Source organism: Taudactylus pleione, unplaced genomic scaffold (assembly GCF_031769625.1).
Source record: "Taudactylus pleione unplaced genomic scaffold, aTauple2 ptg000055l, whole genome shotgun sequence".
NCBI lineage: Eukaryota > Metazoa > Chordata > Amphibia > Anura > Myobatrachidae > Taudactylus > Taudactylus pleione.
The window spans coordinates 3,227,824-3,244,876 of NW_028284457.1; positions in this window are offsets into that span (position 1 = coordinate 3,227,824).

The following is a 17,053-nucleotide window of genomic DNA, read 5'->3' on the forward strand; positions in this document are numbered from 1 at the left end:
GTCTGTTGGGAAGAAAAAACAATGTCTTCATCCCTTCTGGGATGAAATTCACTCCCAGCAGCAGGCATGGTGCTCAAGACACAACATAAGACTTAAACCTTAAATGTTGCATTTGCTTCTCTGTTCCGCTCTTCCACAATATCTGCTCCGGTTAAGTGGACTGTGGGTACAATGGCAGTTTGAACTGAAAACCATTAACTATGTTATTTATAATGTCCCTGTACAGGTTGGAAAATGCTTTTTTGAAAGGTTTGCAAAGGATTATTTAACAGTCCATTGTTTTTGAAAAGCACTCTTCCTTGTCCCCTTCTGAGATGAAAATCAACTCCTAGCTGCAGAAGCAGGCACAGGATTCTCAAGAAAGACACAACATAAGGCCTTAAATCAGGGATAGCCAACCTTAGTCCTCAAGAGCTACTAACAGTTCACATTTCCAGACCACCTAGCTGGTGCACAGGTGTATTCATTACTCACCAACATATTTGGAAAGATCCACAGGTGGAGTTAATTATTTATTACACTTGTGATTCTGTGAGACTTGGAAAACATGCACTGTTGGTAGCTCTCAAGGACCAGGGTTGGCTACCCCTGCTTTAAATCATAGATCTTACGCTTGTCCACATAGCTGTGCTGGTTAAGTAGCACTTTGAGGCCACTAACTAACTATGGGCCTGATTCAGACCCACTCGCGAGCGGCTGTCCGCTCGCAAGTGGGTCGATGTTATGCACTGAGCATGCGCACGACGGAGGGAGCTCCGTCGTGCGCATGCACCAGATGCGACGAGCGAAGGAAAGTCCTTCGCTCGTTGTGTCCGATCAAAGGGGGCGTGCTGTCAATGTTGATTGACAGCACGCCCCCTTTGGTGGGCGTGCCTCCCTGACGGGGGCGTTCCCACGGGAACGCCTCCCGTCAGAAGCCGGCCCACTGACATCACTAGTGATGTCAGTGGGAGTGATTTTGGCTCTGATAGAGCCAAAATCACTCCGGAGCTTGCGGTTGAAAACCTCAACCGCAGGCTCCGGCTCGCAATTTCGATGGTCGCGATGGTCTCGACCATCGCGGCCATCACAAAGCACGCTCGTATAGCCTGTGGGTGGTGACCCACAGCTATACGAGCGTCCAGGAGGACGCTCCATGAAAATGGAGCCCGGCCCTCATTCAGAGCGTGCGCTCTGCTCAGAGCGTACGGCTCTGAATGAGGGCCTATGTTTTTTGTAATGTCCCTGTACAGGTTGCGAAACTCTTTTCATGTGGAAAGCACTACTACAAATCTTCCGGGTCCACTTCTGGGATGAGAAAATTTTACTCCCAGCAGCAGACATGCCCTCAAGGATTCTTCTGGGGCAAGGACTGATGTGAATGTGTCAAATATTTTTTTTGTAAATGCAGCCTTCCCTCCCCTTCTCCATCATAAATTTTCTTTGGAATAAAAAAATTAAATTAAATTTACTACCAATCAACCCTGCCCTGCCTTCAACTACATACATACTCCAACTCCCTCAGGCCTCTCTTGAATAATAAAAACATTTGTTTCCTGATGTGCCATGTTGGAAGTTGAACTGCCACGTGTTTGTGCTGCCCACTGCTGCAGCTTAGCTTAGTCAGACAGCTAGCTTGGTGCAAATAACGGGCCTACAATGGATGAAAACAATATAGTGAACTGTGAGGTGGTAAAAATGGACTGGAAATGAGTGGAAATAAATTTTATTGAGGTTAATAATACTTTAGGAACAAAAACAGGCCCATTTATGTGATTTTAGCTGTTTTTATGATTTTTAAGAAAAAAAAACATCCAAAATCAAAACCAAAAAACAAAACACGGAGGTGAGGTGTTGGCAAAACTAATCCAGATCCAAAACCAGGGGAGATCCAGATCCAAAACCAAAACACGTGGGCTGGCGCACATCTCTAGTTTTTAGAATTGGAGTTGTTGCCTATAGCAACCAATCAGATTCTAGCTATTATTTTCTAGAGGGTGCTAAATAAATATTAAGTAGAATCTGGTGCTATGGGCAACAACTACACTTTTAAAAATCCACACTTTGTAATAATATGTGACTGTATGGGGTATATTTACTACACACACATATAGTCACACACTAATTCAGACTTATGCACTAGAGATGAGCAGGCCTGGTTCCCAGAGAACCAGACCCACCCGAACCTCGGGATCCATGGCGAGAACAGAGTCTGGTTCGAGTTTTTCTGCCAGACTCAGATCTCAAATGAGACAAAATATCATCCTCCCACTGTTGGATTCTCGCGGGGTTTTGAAACCTATAAAAGTCCCCGTGCTCGCTGCCATTTTCATTCAGGCTGTGGAGAGTGAAGAGGAAGCAAGAGAGGGGCTGTGCTGTTGCTGTGCATAGGGGCTGGCTGCAGTTTTAATAGGGGCTGGCTGCTGGTGTTGGCTATAGGGGCTGGCTGGGCTGTTGTCCATAAGAGCTGTGTTGTTTTCTATAGGAGCTGTGCTGCAGACAGAAAATGAGTGGGCTTCAGTGGCTCCTGTGTCACTGCAGTCCATAAAGTGTTACTGTGTTGTCCAGGGGGTGCTCTGTCCATCAGGGGTGCTCTTCATCCCCGTATAAAAAGATTTATTTAATAAAAGTGTTTTTTTTTGTGTGCACACATTAGCCACACTTATCAGCAACGAATCTGCGCAGGGGTGCTGCCTGTGTTGTTTATCAAGTGGCTGCTGCCTCGTTCAGGGTTGCTCTTCCCCAGTTGTTTTTTTTTGTGTGGTTGTGTGCTTTAGCAGCAACTTCGCTGCGCTATAATTGCTTGGTGACACTGCTGCAAGACCACAGTGAGTATGGAGGACAGTCACATGACAGGAGAGCAGGAACCACATGCCAGTCTTGTAGCTACCAGCAGCTGTCATGATGAAGATGCAAGGCTGGGGGGGGGTTTGGTACCGCACAGAACCATATATTATTACGGCATTAATTTACAACCAACCATATTTCATTTTGTATTTAGAGATTGTGACATAACATATTGTTGGTGGTGCTCCCAAAGCCCAAAATATAACATGTACAAAAAACAAAGAGCCAAGAAGGGCTAGTTGTTGAGGCACTCTTAAATCAAATTTAATAAAATTTTACCTTTATTAATAAATATTAAAAAGCTGCAGATCTCCTCATTTTAATAGAATAAATGGATATGGTGAAATAAATATTCAAATAATTCAGGGTAATCATGCTCCTATAAGTTCTAGATTATTTATTCACATCATACAGGAGTTTTGTACCTGTGGTGATCCTGAAATCAACATAAACCAAATCAAATGTAATCACTTATGTCCCTGCTATTATACACTTAATCCCGTTCTGCTCCTAAACATTACTTCAAACTACAGGAAACCTATACCTCTTCTGAGATGGAATCTTTGGGTGCAGAGGAACTCCCAGAGAATGACGTGACGAGATCCTTTACTCCCAACCAATGACAGGGATTATATTAAGAACAGTATCCCTCAGCTCCTTCTTTTTAGAACTAGGGAGAGGAGCAAGGACCAAAACTATGTATCATACAAGAGTAAAATGAGGCGGAGCAAAAAAGGCCCAAGGGGAAGATTTAGATTGGGATCACCGTTTACCACCCAGACATCCAATCAGGACTCCAAAGAGGTAGCAACTACAAACCAAAATTTTAAAGTCATTAACCTCTCCAACAGGATCCTTACAGAAGCCGAGTTCTCCATCTTGAGTAAGGGACTCTCTTTTTCACCTACAATATCCTACAACCGGTTTGGGTGGACAAAAAGACCTAAAACGTTTTGGGCGTAAATTACTTTTAAAAAAACATTTTGCCAATCAAAAAAAGACTACTCCCGGTAGACCAAGACCCCATCCCAGACAATCCATCAGTTTGGAACTATGAGAATTTATGTGGAGATGATTTGGATGCTATATGTATATTGGAGGAACTCCAACAGACCTTTATCCAGATTGATGATATACCCAGCTTGACTAGACCTATCTGCAAGAAAAAAAATCAAATTTCTTTCCCCAGGAGAATATAAAACCTGAGATCAAAATCTTCCAGAAATTAGTATCCAAAGATTTGGACATGCTTCATCAAAAAAAGACTTAAGAAGTACAGAAATAGCAACGTCTCTAGCTCAGAAATGAATATACTTAAAGAGATCCAAGAATGGAAGGAAGTGATCATTAAACCTTCTGACAAAGGAGGTAATATAGTCATCTAGCCTATTGATATGTACCTTAAGGAAGCAACACGTCAGGATGATGAGAATGCTGATGAGGATGTTGATGCCAATGAGTATGTTGTTTGTGCAAATCAGACACAGTTGTTGCCCATGGTATGAAAAAGCTAATTGTCATGCCAGGGAAAGAGACAAAAAAATCCACCTCTCATGTGTGGAATTATTTCCACCAAAATCCTGACAACAACTTTCAAGCCATCTGTACTGTTTGCAAAGCAAGAGTGAGTAGAGGTAAGGACCTTAAATATCTAGGAACCTCCTCCCTCTTGCATCACTTGCAACGCATTCATCAAAAGTGTTTGCAAAATGTAGACAGTTTGGCTAACAAAAATGTAACAATGAACAGTCCAGTGTCACCTAACTGCTCCCTCCTCTCTGTTACATCCAAGTGCCTGCGATCTCCACCACCAACACCTGCATCATCAACATCCTCAATCTTCATCAGAAGTAGTCCTGCATCCAATTTCTGAAGAAGAATGAATTACTCATCTCCTATCCGTGATTCCTCAGAAGGATCCTTGGCTGCTACGTCTGTTGCTGTGAGTGGATCTACATCCCAGAAGGGGACAAGGAGGAAGAATTCTTGTAGCTCTTTAACAAAACAATTGACTGCCAAACAATCATTTGTAAGGGGGAGCAAGTATGACAGCAGTCACCCAGTTGCACAGTGGAATACTGACGCCATAACAGCTATGCAGGGCGCCGGAGCTAGAGAGGGCATGCCCGTGCGGGCGTCAAAGGCGCGCGCGCGACCGAGAAGGGGGCGTGGTCATTGGAAAAGGGGGCGTGTCTATAAGACGCGTCCCCTTTTTGTCACTCTTGGGGGCGTGCCCGGCACTTACGGACACGCCGGGCAGCCCCCAAGCCCTGCAGACAGGGAGAATAGATGCCGGGCGCATGCGCCCGGTGTCTATTCTCCGGCGGTGACAAGGTCACCGCATGTTTCTCCACCCGCGGGACACTGCGTCCCGCGGGTGAGAACGGCTCCCGCAGGCTGTGAGGGCAGGGCGCTTTTTGCCCTCCTCCTGGAGGGCAGGGTGCTTTTTGCCCTCCAGAAGGAGGGCAGGGCGCCGCGCCCTGCTAAAACAGCCTAGCGGGAACGCTAAGATGTGCGTTCAGTATTCTCCGTTAATGCAGTGGGTTTTAGACAGTTAATTGGTATTCAGGTCCCTTCTAGATTGCACTTCACTAGAACAGCAATTCCTAGTCTGTACAAAGACATAAAAAAAAACCCCTATTAATGTTCACCGAAATGCCATTGTACCCACTGTCCACTTGACTACTGATATGTGGACAAGTGGGACAGGGCAGACTAAGGATTACATGACTGTGATAGCCCACTGGATAGGTGTATTGCCTACAATGGTGCAAACAGCAACAGCAGCATCTAACAAATGTCAGCTCATTCAGAGGCAGGCTACTCTGTGCATCATCGGTTTCACTAAGAGGCATACCGTGGAAAACCTCTTAAGAAAACTAAATGATACCAATGCAAAATAGTTTTTCCCGCTTGCACTCTCCTTGGGATTTGTGATTTCTGACAATGCCACCAATATTGTGAGAGCATTACATCTGGGAGAATTTGAGCATTTCCCATGTTTTGCTCACATAAATAATTTGGTGGTGCAGCATTTTTTTAAAAATAATAGGGGCGTACAGGATATGTTCTCGGTGGCCAAAAAATTTTGGGACATTTCCGACATTCTGCGACTGCATGTTGAAGATTGCAGCACCAGCAAGTACTGTTGAATTTGCCCTGCCATAAGCTGAAGCAAGAGATAGCAACTAGGTGAAATTCTACCCTCTATATGCTTCAGCTGATGGAGGAGCAGCAAAAGGCCATCCAGGGCTACACAACGGCCTATGACATAGCCCGTGGAGAAGGAATGCACCTTATTCAAGTGCAGTGGAGAATAATTTCCATGTTGTGCAAATTTCTAAAACCCTTTGAACTTGCCACATGTGAAGTTAGTTCAGCAACTGCCAGCTGGAGTCAGGTAATTCCCCTCATCAGACTTTTGCAAAAACAGCTGTAGAAACTGAAGGAGGATCTGAAATGGAGCAATTCTGCTAAGTATGTTGGACTTGTGGATCAAGCCCTTGATTCACTTCGCCAGGATCCAAGGGTCGTCAATCTCTTGAAATCATATCACTATATTTTGGTGACCATACTTGATCCTAGGTGTAAATCATTCTGTCATGCTTGCCACTGGGGTATTGAAAGCTAAGGTATTGAAAGCTGATTACATCCAAATCAGGTGAACGTTGTAGGAATTACAACGGTTTCTATACTTTTTAAGGGGCCAAAAGTAATGGGACTATCAACTCAAAAGCTATTTCATGGACAGGTGTGGGCTATTTCCTCGTTATTTCATTATCAATTAAGCAGGTAAAAGGTCTGGAGTTGATTCTAGGTGTGATATTTGCATTTGGAATCAGTTGCTGTCGACTCTCAATATGAGATCCAAAAAGCTGTCACTATCAGTGAAGCAAGCCATCATTAGGCTGAAAAATCAAAACAAACCCATCAGAGAGATAGCAAAAACATTAGGTGTGGCCAAATCAACTGTTTGGAACATTCTTAAAAAGAAAGAATGCACCGGAGAGCTCAGCAACATTCATTTCAAAGCCATTGTGGTGGTGAATAGAGGCCAAAATATGAAAATTCTGACAATGTCCCAATATTTATGCACCTGACTGTATGTAAGGTCTCAGAACCACCCTAAGTACACATGTATTAGGTCAGATTTAAAGAAAAGGGATAGATATACACTGACAGGTGAGAGAATAAAGCACAGACAGTCAACACTAGCATAAGTCACATACAATGCAGAAATATATGTACATAAACATTACATATAATATCATGCAAATGTCACTACATTCAACTGCCCAGATTCAGTGTCTGGGAAGGCTATAATACGCTGTCTACACTGACCTAAACGGTGAGGTACGCAGGGGGACTGGACTCACTGTAATCCTAGGAGATCTGCCGCATCCATAAAGGAAAATGGCCGCCTGGAGACCTCAGAGGAAGCGTGGCCCACGGAGGAAGCAGCTCAGCGATGCCAGACTATAGCACTGAAAGGCGCGCTGAGCTGAGGGGAGGAGCCACGACAACAGGGATGGTTGCCTCCTCTGGCCGGCTATTAACCCCCGGGATGCCCGCTCCTGCTGCCGATCTTGAAGTCCCTGGTGGTCTAGTGGACACGTGGGGTATGGGGGTGGGGCCCGACGTAACTGCCAGCATCTCCGGTCTGTCCCCAGAGACATCGGACTGCATAAATGCGTGGATCACTGATATATTATTTTCTCAAAGGGTGCCCCGCCCAAGGCATATTTGTCTTTTCTAGATATATTTGCAAAAAAATATTTCCCCCCTTTTTTTCTATGTGTTTTGCACAAATTTTGCGGGTGCACCACCAACCTAGAGTCATCCAATAAATTTATAATTGGGATAGACCTCAATGTTGGTTTAGTATATATTTTGAACACCATTTTCTGTTAGTTATTATCCTAAGTATATTTACAACTTGTGCGGACTCCTATTCTATTGTACGTCCTATGGATGAGTCTAAAAGTAAAATAAAAAACTTTAAACTCATAAAAGTAAGCTTAGGGGCTGCTAATCAGCCCCCCTGCGATAATGGTGACCGACTCCGGCCGGGCACCTACTCAAACTGAGGTGCCTATGGCTTGAGGGTGGGGTTATAGCGAGGGTGGACCCAGTGCATCCTGGGAGCTGAAAACTTTAACTGCGTGGTGACCGGATTTGGTTCCCAACCTATAACCCCAAGGTCAACCCTGTGAACTCCCTATGGACCCTGAAGAAGAAATGAGGTGTGTGGGATTGTAATGTGTCCTATTCAATTATCTCAGCTCATCCAAGTACATAAAGTCCATTGCAATCTAATTGATTGCAAACTATGCAGAGGTGTGGGCTTTTGAGAATTATGTGACAGGAATCAACATGCTACAATAAATAAGCTATTTTTACAAAATTAATGGGACTAAAATCCCCGCCCACAAATGTTAGATCTTTTAAATACTGATGACAACATAGAAACTGTCTTTTTTTTTTGCCTTTCTTCATATTATCTTTCAATACAATATTGAACTAATAATGCTGGTTGAGTATCATGCAATTCTGTAGTAGGTAGTGAAGTTGCTGTCTTTATAGAACGAAATAGAAAAATAAACTATTTCTCTAATGTGCTCTTATTATTGTTTATTTGTAATATATTTTAGTGATAGAACCTAATATTTGCAGATGGTGGAATAACAGTCTTGCAACGGTATAATTCTAATTCAGAAATATCTTCCGTTTAATAGAGAAATCATTTGCAATTTTAACATGAGGTCATGAATCATTCTTGTTTAATCTCAGTAATAAAAATATTATTCATAAAATTGTTCTACATCTATGTAGCTGTCAATTGGCAAAGTTTCGGTAACAAATCCAGGCCAGTTTATGAACCTCTTCATAAAATAGAGTCATTTCTAAATACCTACACACCCATGTAAATGTCTCCCTTTCTCTTGCCTAAAATAGTATACTAAAATTATTAAATAATGTGTTTATTCGAATGATGGAAACATTATAGTCTATTGGCCATATTCAATTTGGGAGTGAAAAGTCAGTGTTGGACTTTTCGCTCCACAACGAAGGTTTTCCGGGAATAAAGTATCGGGCGCGTGCCCGCTTTATCCCTGTATTCAATTAGAAATCAACGAAAACGGGAGCCGGCGGAAAGGTAAGTATTGCCAAAAATGGGAATTTTCGGGAAATATTCCAGGGACCCCCCTAAAGATGTCTAGACATGGGGGATCACTATGGGTTCCCCCATTTTTACCTGCTGAAGGAAGTTGGGGATTGTAATAGCAACAGCAGGTGCATATTTGCGGCTATGAAGAAGGGGTGAAAAATAGCACTTAGATTTTTTTGGGGGTAAAAATAACTATTCTTATCAAATTTGGGGTACATGAAAATGTAGGTAAGCATTTTTTTTAAGTCTATAAATTTATTTAAAAAAATTTGGCAAAAATGCACCTGCCGCTACTCCCGCAATGAAGAAAACACCTGCTGAATACTTGGGAACCCCTCTGCATTTAATTTGGCTATTTTAGAATAGTGTTCCCTATTTTTATTTTTAACCCCAAAATGAAAGTACATTTTTTGGGGTGTCCCTATTTTTTTTTAAAACTTTTTTTGACACAGTTTTTTTTAAATGACATTCCCAGGGGTGCAGGCTATTTTTTTTTTAAGCCTGCACCCCTAAACCCCAATTCTGCACTTTTTTTTGCCACCTATTTCAGTGGTGAAAAGTTATCCCCGTTTTTTTCAAACCCTTTTCGAACCTCCGAAAAGTCTTTGAAATTGAATACGGGGATAATTGAAATAGGTGAAAATGACGTCATCGGTGATAAATTATCGACGATTCCGACATTTCGCTCCAAATTGAATACGGCCCCAAATATAAAATAACGTGCCATGACACACACCATTCATCAGTAACACTTCAATTGTAGGTACAAATCAACGTATAGTAGAAAACTATTATTGTTAAAAATAAATATATATACAGGAGGGTAATAACTTTTTCTCCATCCATCTTTGCAGAAGCGGTTTCAGTTTGGCTATGTGTCATCCTTATGGCGGTATCCAATTAGCCCCGAACATTGTTCGAACGCTAATGGATTAATTGGTACCACACATAATGTAAAACAATTTATTTTGGTTAAGAAAGCTGCTTTGGTTACAAATTAGAAGCGCTTGACCACATTCTCTCTCTCTGTATATATGTATATATATATTTAAACCTAATACTAATCTAATGATAGTTGTGCTCTGTTGTATGTATTATCAGTGTGTAGATTCCGTGTTTATGCATAAAAACACGATGCAGTGTGGTATATACATTTTTACATATTTTGTGGCTTTATAGTTTATGAAAATGCAGCAAAACTGTACAATTTGCTGGAAGGTTCATTTAACTGAAACCAGATTAATATACAGTGTTCTCCACAGAAATTTTTTCCAGCCGGGTGGCATCAAGAAGTAGCCTGGTGGGGGCCTTCGCAATAATAAAATGTTTTAAGTCCTGACCTTATAATGATTTAAACTTAAAAACAAGAGATATGGTAAGAACTTACCTTTGTTATCTCTGTTTCTACGAAGTCCATAGGGTCCACAGGGTGACCTTGGGGTATAGCTGGATCCTGGATCCTCGGGCACCACGGAGTTATAGCTTTTAGCTGCTCCCAGGATGCACTTGGGTCCAACCTCCCCTATACCCCGTCCCCGAGCCACAGGCACCTCAGTTGGTAAGCAGCCCAGGCCGGAGGAGGAGACGAAACAGAGAGAAGGAAGACTGGAACACACAAGAACCATACTCACAGAAATGGGAGACGGAAAACCGGTGACCAGTCACAGAGCCCATATGAAGCCAGGTGCGTCAGGGCGGGTGCCCTGTGGACCCTATGGACTTCGTAGAAACAGAGATAACAAAGGTAAGTTCTTACCATGGGCCTGATTCAGACCCACTCGCGAGCGGCTGTCCGCTCGCAAGTGGGTCGATGGTCTGCACTGAGCATGCGCACGACGGAGGGAGCTCCGTCGTGCGCATGCGCCAGACACGACGAGCGAAGGACTTTCCTTCGCTCGTTGTGTCCGATCAAAGGGGGCGTGCTGTCAATGTTGATTGACAGCACGCCCCCTTTGGTGGGCGTGCCGGGGGCGTGCCTCCCTGACGGGGGCGTTCCCACGGGAACGCCTCCCGTCAGAAGCCGGCCCACTGACATCACTAGTGATGTCAGTGGGAGTGATTTTGGCTCTGATAGAGCCAAAATCACTCCGGAGCTTGCGGTTGAAAACCTCAACCGCAGGCTCCGGCTCGCAATTTCGATGGTCGCGATGGTCACGACCATCGCGGCCATCAAAATGCACGCTCGTATAGCCTGTGGGTGGTGACCCACAGCTATACGAGCGTCCAGGAGGACGCTCCATGAAAATGGAGCCCGGCCCTCATGCAGAGCGTGCGCTCTGCTCAGAGCGTACGGCTCTGAATGAGGGCCCATATCTCTTGTTTTCTACTTCAGGGTCTATAGGGGTCCACAGGGTGACCTTGGGGATGTCCCAAAGCAGTCCAACTAAGGGCGGGGACGCTCCTGTGCTGATAGGAGAACCCGGCGCCCAAAGGATGCATCCTGAGAGGCAAAGGTGTCAAACGCATAGAACCTCAAAAAGGTCTGAATGGAAGACCAGGTGGCCGCCTTACAGAGCTGAACAACAGAGGCGCCACGGCTAGCAGCCCAAGAAGGGCCCACGGACCGAGTGGAATGAGCCTTAACAGAGGCTGGAACAGGTAAACCCTCCTGCATATAAGCCTCAATAATAACAGAACGAAGCCAACGGGCTAGAGTCTGTTTGTTGGCAGGCCAACCCCTCTTGTGAAAACCAAAGAGGATAAACAAAGAATCCGACTTCCTCACAGAACTAGTCCGGTCCACATAAACCTGGAGTGCCCTTACAACGTCTAAGGAAGTCTCCCCAGCCGAAAGATCAGGTGACTGAAAGGCTGGTACAACAATTTCCTGATTAATGTGGAACCTGGAAACCACCTTAGGCAGGAAATCAGGACGAGTGCGAAGCACCGCTCTGTCCTGATGAAAAATCAGAAAAGGGGGACGACAAGAAAGCGCCCCCAAATCTGAAACCCTCCTGGCAGAAGCAATTGCCAAGAGGAAAACAGTTTTAAAAGTTAGCCACTTGAGCTCCACTGACTCCAAGGGCTCAAAAGGAGGACCCTGTAAGGCCCTAAGAACCACCGCCAAATCCCACGGGGCCACAAGTGGCACAAAGGGAGGCTGGATTCTCAAAACACCCTGGAAAAAGGTGTGTACGTCCGGCATAGCAGCGATCCTGCGCTGGAACCACACCGACAGAGCAGACACGTGTACCTTCAGTGAAGAAAGACGTAATCCTAAGTCCAAACCCGACTGAAGGAAAGCCAGAATACGCGAAACCCGGAACACCTGGGGATCATAGTTTCTGGCCTCGCACCACTGAAAGTAAGTGTGCCACACTCTGTGATAGATCCTCGCGGAAGCAGGCTTGCGCGCCCTCAGCATGGTGGTAATAACGGAGCTAGAAAAGCCCCGAGACCTCAGGACGGCTGTCTCAAGAGCCACGCCGTCAAAGATAGTCGACCCAGATCCGGGTGAAGACAGGGCCCCTGAGACAACAGGTCCCGCCGTTGAGGTAGGAGGTACGGAGCGTCGATGGACAGGCTCCGCAGATCGGAGTACCACGGCCTTCTGGGCCACGCTGGGGCCACCAGGATCAGTGTGCCTCCGTCCTGTTTGAACTTGCGCAGGACCCGAGGCAGCAGAGATATCGGAGGGAACAAGTAAGCCAGATGAAACAGCCATTTCACCGACAGCGCGTCTATCAGACTTGCGCCTGCGTCCCTTGTCCTTGACCCGTACACAGGCAGCTTGTGATTGTGACGGGACGCCATCAGGTCCAGCTCTGGCAGCCCCCACTTGTCCACGAGTAGTTGGAATACCTCTGGATGAAGCGACCATTCCCCGGGATGCACATCGTAACGGCTGAGGAAGTCTGCCTCCCAATTGAGGACTCCTGGGATGAAAACTGCCGAGAGAGCTGGAAGATAGCGCTCCGCCCAAGCCAGGACGCGGGACACCTCCGACATCGCAGCTCGACTGCGAGTCCCTCCCTGGTGATTGATGTACGCCACCGTGGTGGCGTTGTCTGACTGCACCTGAATGGCCCTTCCATGAAGAGCGGTGCCGGATGACTGCAGGGCTCTGTATACCGCCCGCAGTTCCAGGATGTTGATGGGAAATTCGCTTCCTCCGCCGACCAACGACCCTGAAGTGACAAGGAGCCTGTCACCGCCCCCCAACCCCGGAGACTGGCATCTGTCGTGAGCAGAACCCATTCCGGGATCCAAAAGGGGCGCCCCTCCAGGAGATGCGCTGTCTGCAGCCACCAGGCTAGGGACAGACGCACCTCCGAGGACAACACCAGCATCTGAGAGCGGATCCTGTGTGGCAATCCGTTCCATTCTGAAAGAATCAGCCCCTGCAGGGGCCTGGAATGGAACTGGGCAAACTCCACCATGTCGAATGCCGACACCATGGACCCCAAAACTCTCATCGCTGAGTGCACCGACACTCTGCCACTGCTCAGACAACTGTGAATCCGCAGCTGTAAGGAGGAGACCTTCTCTGGAGTCAGAAAAATCCGTTGCTGACGAGAGTCCAGCAGGGCCCCCAAATGAACCATCCGTTGTGATGGGATGAGGGAGGATTTCTTCCAGTTGATCAACCAGCCGTGCGCCTGTAGACAAGCGACCGTCAGGTGGAGATGCTGGATCAGTACCTCCGGGGAGCTTACCAGCAAGAGGAGGTCGTCTAGATACGGTAGCAACCGTATCCCCTGGCTCCGAAGGTGAGCCGCCATGACCGCCATCACCTTGGTAAATACCCTTGGTGCCGTGGAGAGACCAAAGGGTAGAGCCCTGAATTGGTAGTGGTTGTGGAGAATAGCAAACCGCAGAAACCGTTGGTGCGATGTTGCTATAGGCACATGGAGGTAGGCGTCCTGGATATCCAGGGAGACCATATAATCCCCCGGTTCCATCGCCAGTATGATGGAACGCAAAGTTTCCATCCTGAATTTGGGAACCCTGAGAAACCTGTTCAGGGACTTCAAATTGAGGATGGGGCGATGAGAGCCATTGGGTTTCTGCACCAGAAACAGCGTAGAGTAATACCCCATCCCATGTTGAGACTGTGGTACGGGTATAATGACCCCCGCCGTCAGCAAGGCCTCTATGGCTTCCTGAACCTGCAGGGCTTTGGTTTTGTCCTGAGAAGGACTTGTGCAAAAAAACTGGCAAGGCGGCCTGTGCCGAAAAGACAGGGCGTACCCCTGGGAGACCACTTCTCGCACCCAGGCATCCGTGGTGGTATTGTGCCAGCACTGGGCGAATTGAAGAAGTCGGCCTCCCACTCTGGGGTCCCCCAGAGGGAGGCCCGTCCCATCACGCAGAAGGCTTATCTTCTGGCTTGGAAGAAGGGCGCCTAGCACTCCAGGCTTGCTGCTTTGGCTTTGAGGCGGTCTTGGGTGCGGACTGCCTCGGGAAGGACTGACCCTTTGCCTTGCCCTGAACCCGAAAGGAACGAAACGCCGAGCTCCGGACCTTAGCAGGTGTAGTAGCTGAAGGGAGGAAGGCTGACTTGGATTTTGCCAGGGTATCTACTATTTTGTCCAGGTCCGGACCAAATAGTAATTCCCCATTAAAAGGTAAGGCCTCCAAGCCTTTCTTTGAATCCGCGTCTGCTCTCCAAGACCGCAACCACAAGGATCTACGAGCAGACACTGCTGCCGCCGAAACCCTAGAGGTCAACAGGCTAGCATCCAAAGATGCTTCTCCAATGTAGGAGGCGGCATCTCTCATCTGTCCTAACAACGCCCTCTGGACGTCCGGAGATTCATCCGTAAACGTGTCCTCCAAGGCGTTGGCCCACCCCTCAATGGCCTTGGCCACTCAGGAGATGGCCATGGACGTCCGGGCTACAGCCCCTGAGAGAGAATAAATAGACTTTAGACAAGTCTCCACCTTCCTGTCCGTAGGATCCTTCAGCGAGGATATAGACGGCAATGGCAAAGTAGCACTCCTGATGAGGCGTGTTACATGGGAATCGACTGCAGGCGGAGTTTCCCATTTCTTACAATGCGCTTCCGGGAATGGATAATTGGACGCCAAGCATTTCTGTGGCAGGAGACGCTTACTGGGCGTCTGCCAGGCCACCGCCATGTGATCAGTCAACTGATCAGACAAGGGGAACGCTGTAGAAGCTTAGCTTTTTTAAAACTAGGATACCTTGACTTGGGAGCGGGTGCCTCATTCTCAATCAGAAGAATAGCCCGCACCGCCTTAACCAGAGCCCGCACATTGATGGAAGACTTAGTGTCTACCTCCTGGACTGAGGCATCTGAGGCTGAGTCATCCTGCACCTCACCATCATCCGAGGACCCCTCAGAATCCGAAAGATGCGCAGCCTGTGCCATGACTGAGCGTTTAGACGCCCTGGAGGGCACGTCACTGCGCAACATCGACTGAAAAGCCGAAGATGCTGCCGCCAAATCTTGGACAGTGTGGGAAAGCGCATCCACCCAGGGTGGAGGAGCTGTCACAAGAGCCTGAAATGGCACCACAGCCGGCTGTGCCACAGGGGTGGACTGAATATACATTGGCAACCCCGCATAAGGACCAACAGGCTGAGACCCCGGGGGAGTCTGCAATAATTGTGGGACACCCGGGGAATGGGGGATGGCAGGCTGGGGCAACGCCCTAGTAGGGGCGGCAGTCGGGACCGACAGACGGTCCGCGATGGACACCAGCACCTGGGAAAACATCGCCCATGGTGGCACCTGCGACATGGGAGGTTTAGACGTACCAGGGACCGCCTGGCACCGTCCGCACAGGCCGTCCTGTGACAAATCCTCCCTATCCACTCCTGCAGAACAGCGCCTGCAGGAGAACAATGCCGGAGCCCCGGAGTGCTCAATCTCTTCCTCAGACATGACTTAGGAAGAAAACGTGCGCACTCACCAGTGTGCTGAACAACAGCCCACAATATGGCACCGTGTAGCACACAACTGTATGTGACGGACCTCACAAATACGTGATCTATATAGGTGAGGTCAGTAGAAACACCCTTCCCCCGCACACCTGTAGGGCTTGTAGGAGAAGGAAAGGGATAGGTATAGGCTGACAGTAAGTAGAAAAAAGACACAGACAGGCAGCACTCGCAAAAGTCACATACCATGCAGGAAGATATACTCACTGCACCTTTCCACTACAATCAACCTCCCAGATTCAGTGTCTGGGAAGGCTATAGTGCTGTGTACACTGTCCTTGTCGGGGGAGAGGTACACAGGGGGACCGGTCCGCGTGCTCCCTGAGAGTATGCACGCTGCCAGTAAGAAAATGGCCGCTGGAGACCTCAGAGGAGGAGTGGCCCGAGTAGCTGCAGCTCAGCGACGCCAGACTCCGAGTTGAAAGGCGCGCTGAGCTGAGGGGAGGAGCCGCTGACAGGGAAGGCTTCCTCCCCTGGCTAGCATATTTAACCCCCAAGGTTGCGGCATCCCGCTTGCTTAATTACCCTGGTGGTCTAGTGGTCTGGCGGGGTATGCCTCCGATGGAGGGGGGGCCCGCCGCCACCGCTATCGCCCCCGGTCTGTCCCCTAGACCGGGGGCATGGGACTGCATATAAAAGGCATTACCCGCGCACCGCCGCTAATCAGCGGTGCGCGGCTTACCTGATCTCCCCGGCGTCTTCCGGCAGCAGTCCCGGGGGAAGCCAGAGTCCGGCTAGTACAGACTCTGGCTTCCCCCGCCGCGATCCCCAGTTCAGTGCTGGCGTCGCGGCGCCAGCAGGGAGAAGGAGCGGCAGCGTGGGCGTCTTACAGACAGCCCAGCGCTGCCGCTCTGGAAAAAAGAACTAATGTAAAAATAAATTTAACCTAGTTAAATAAAAAGCTTTAGGGGGCTGTGCAGCCCCCCCCCGCAGGGTGACCCGACTCCGGCCGGGCACCATCTTAAACTGAGGTGCCTGTGGCTCGGGGGCGGGGTATAGGGGAGGTTGGACCCAAGTGCATCCTGGGAGCAGCTAAAAGCTTTAACTCCGTGGTGCCCGAGGATCCAGGATCCAGCTATACCCCAAGGTCACCCTGTGGACCCCTATGGACCCTGAAGTAGAAATAACATTTTATATATTAATTCTCCTTA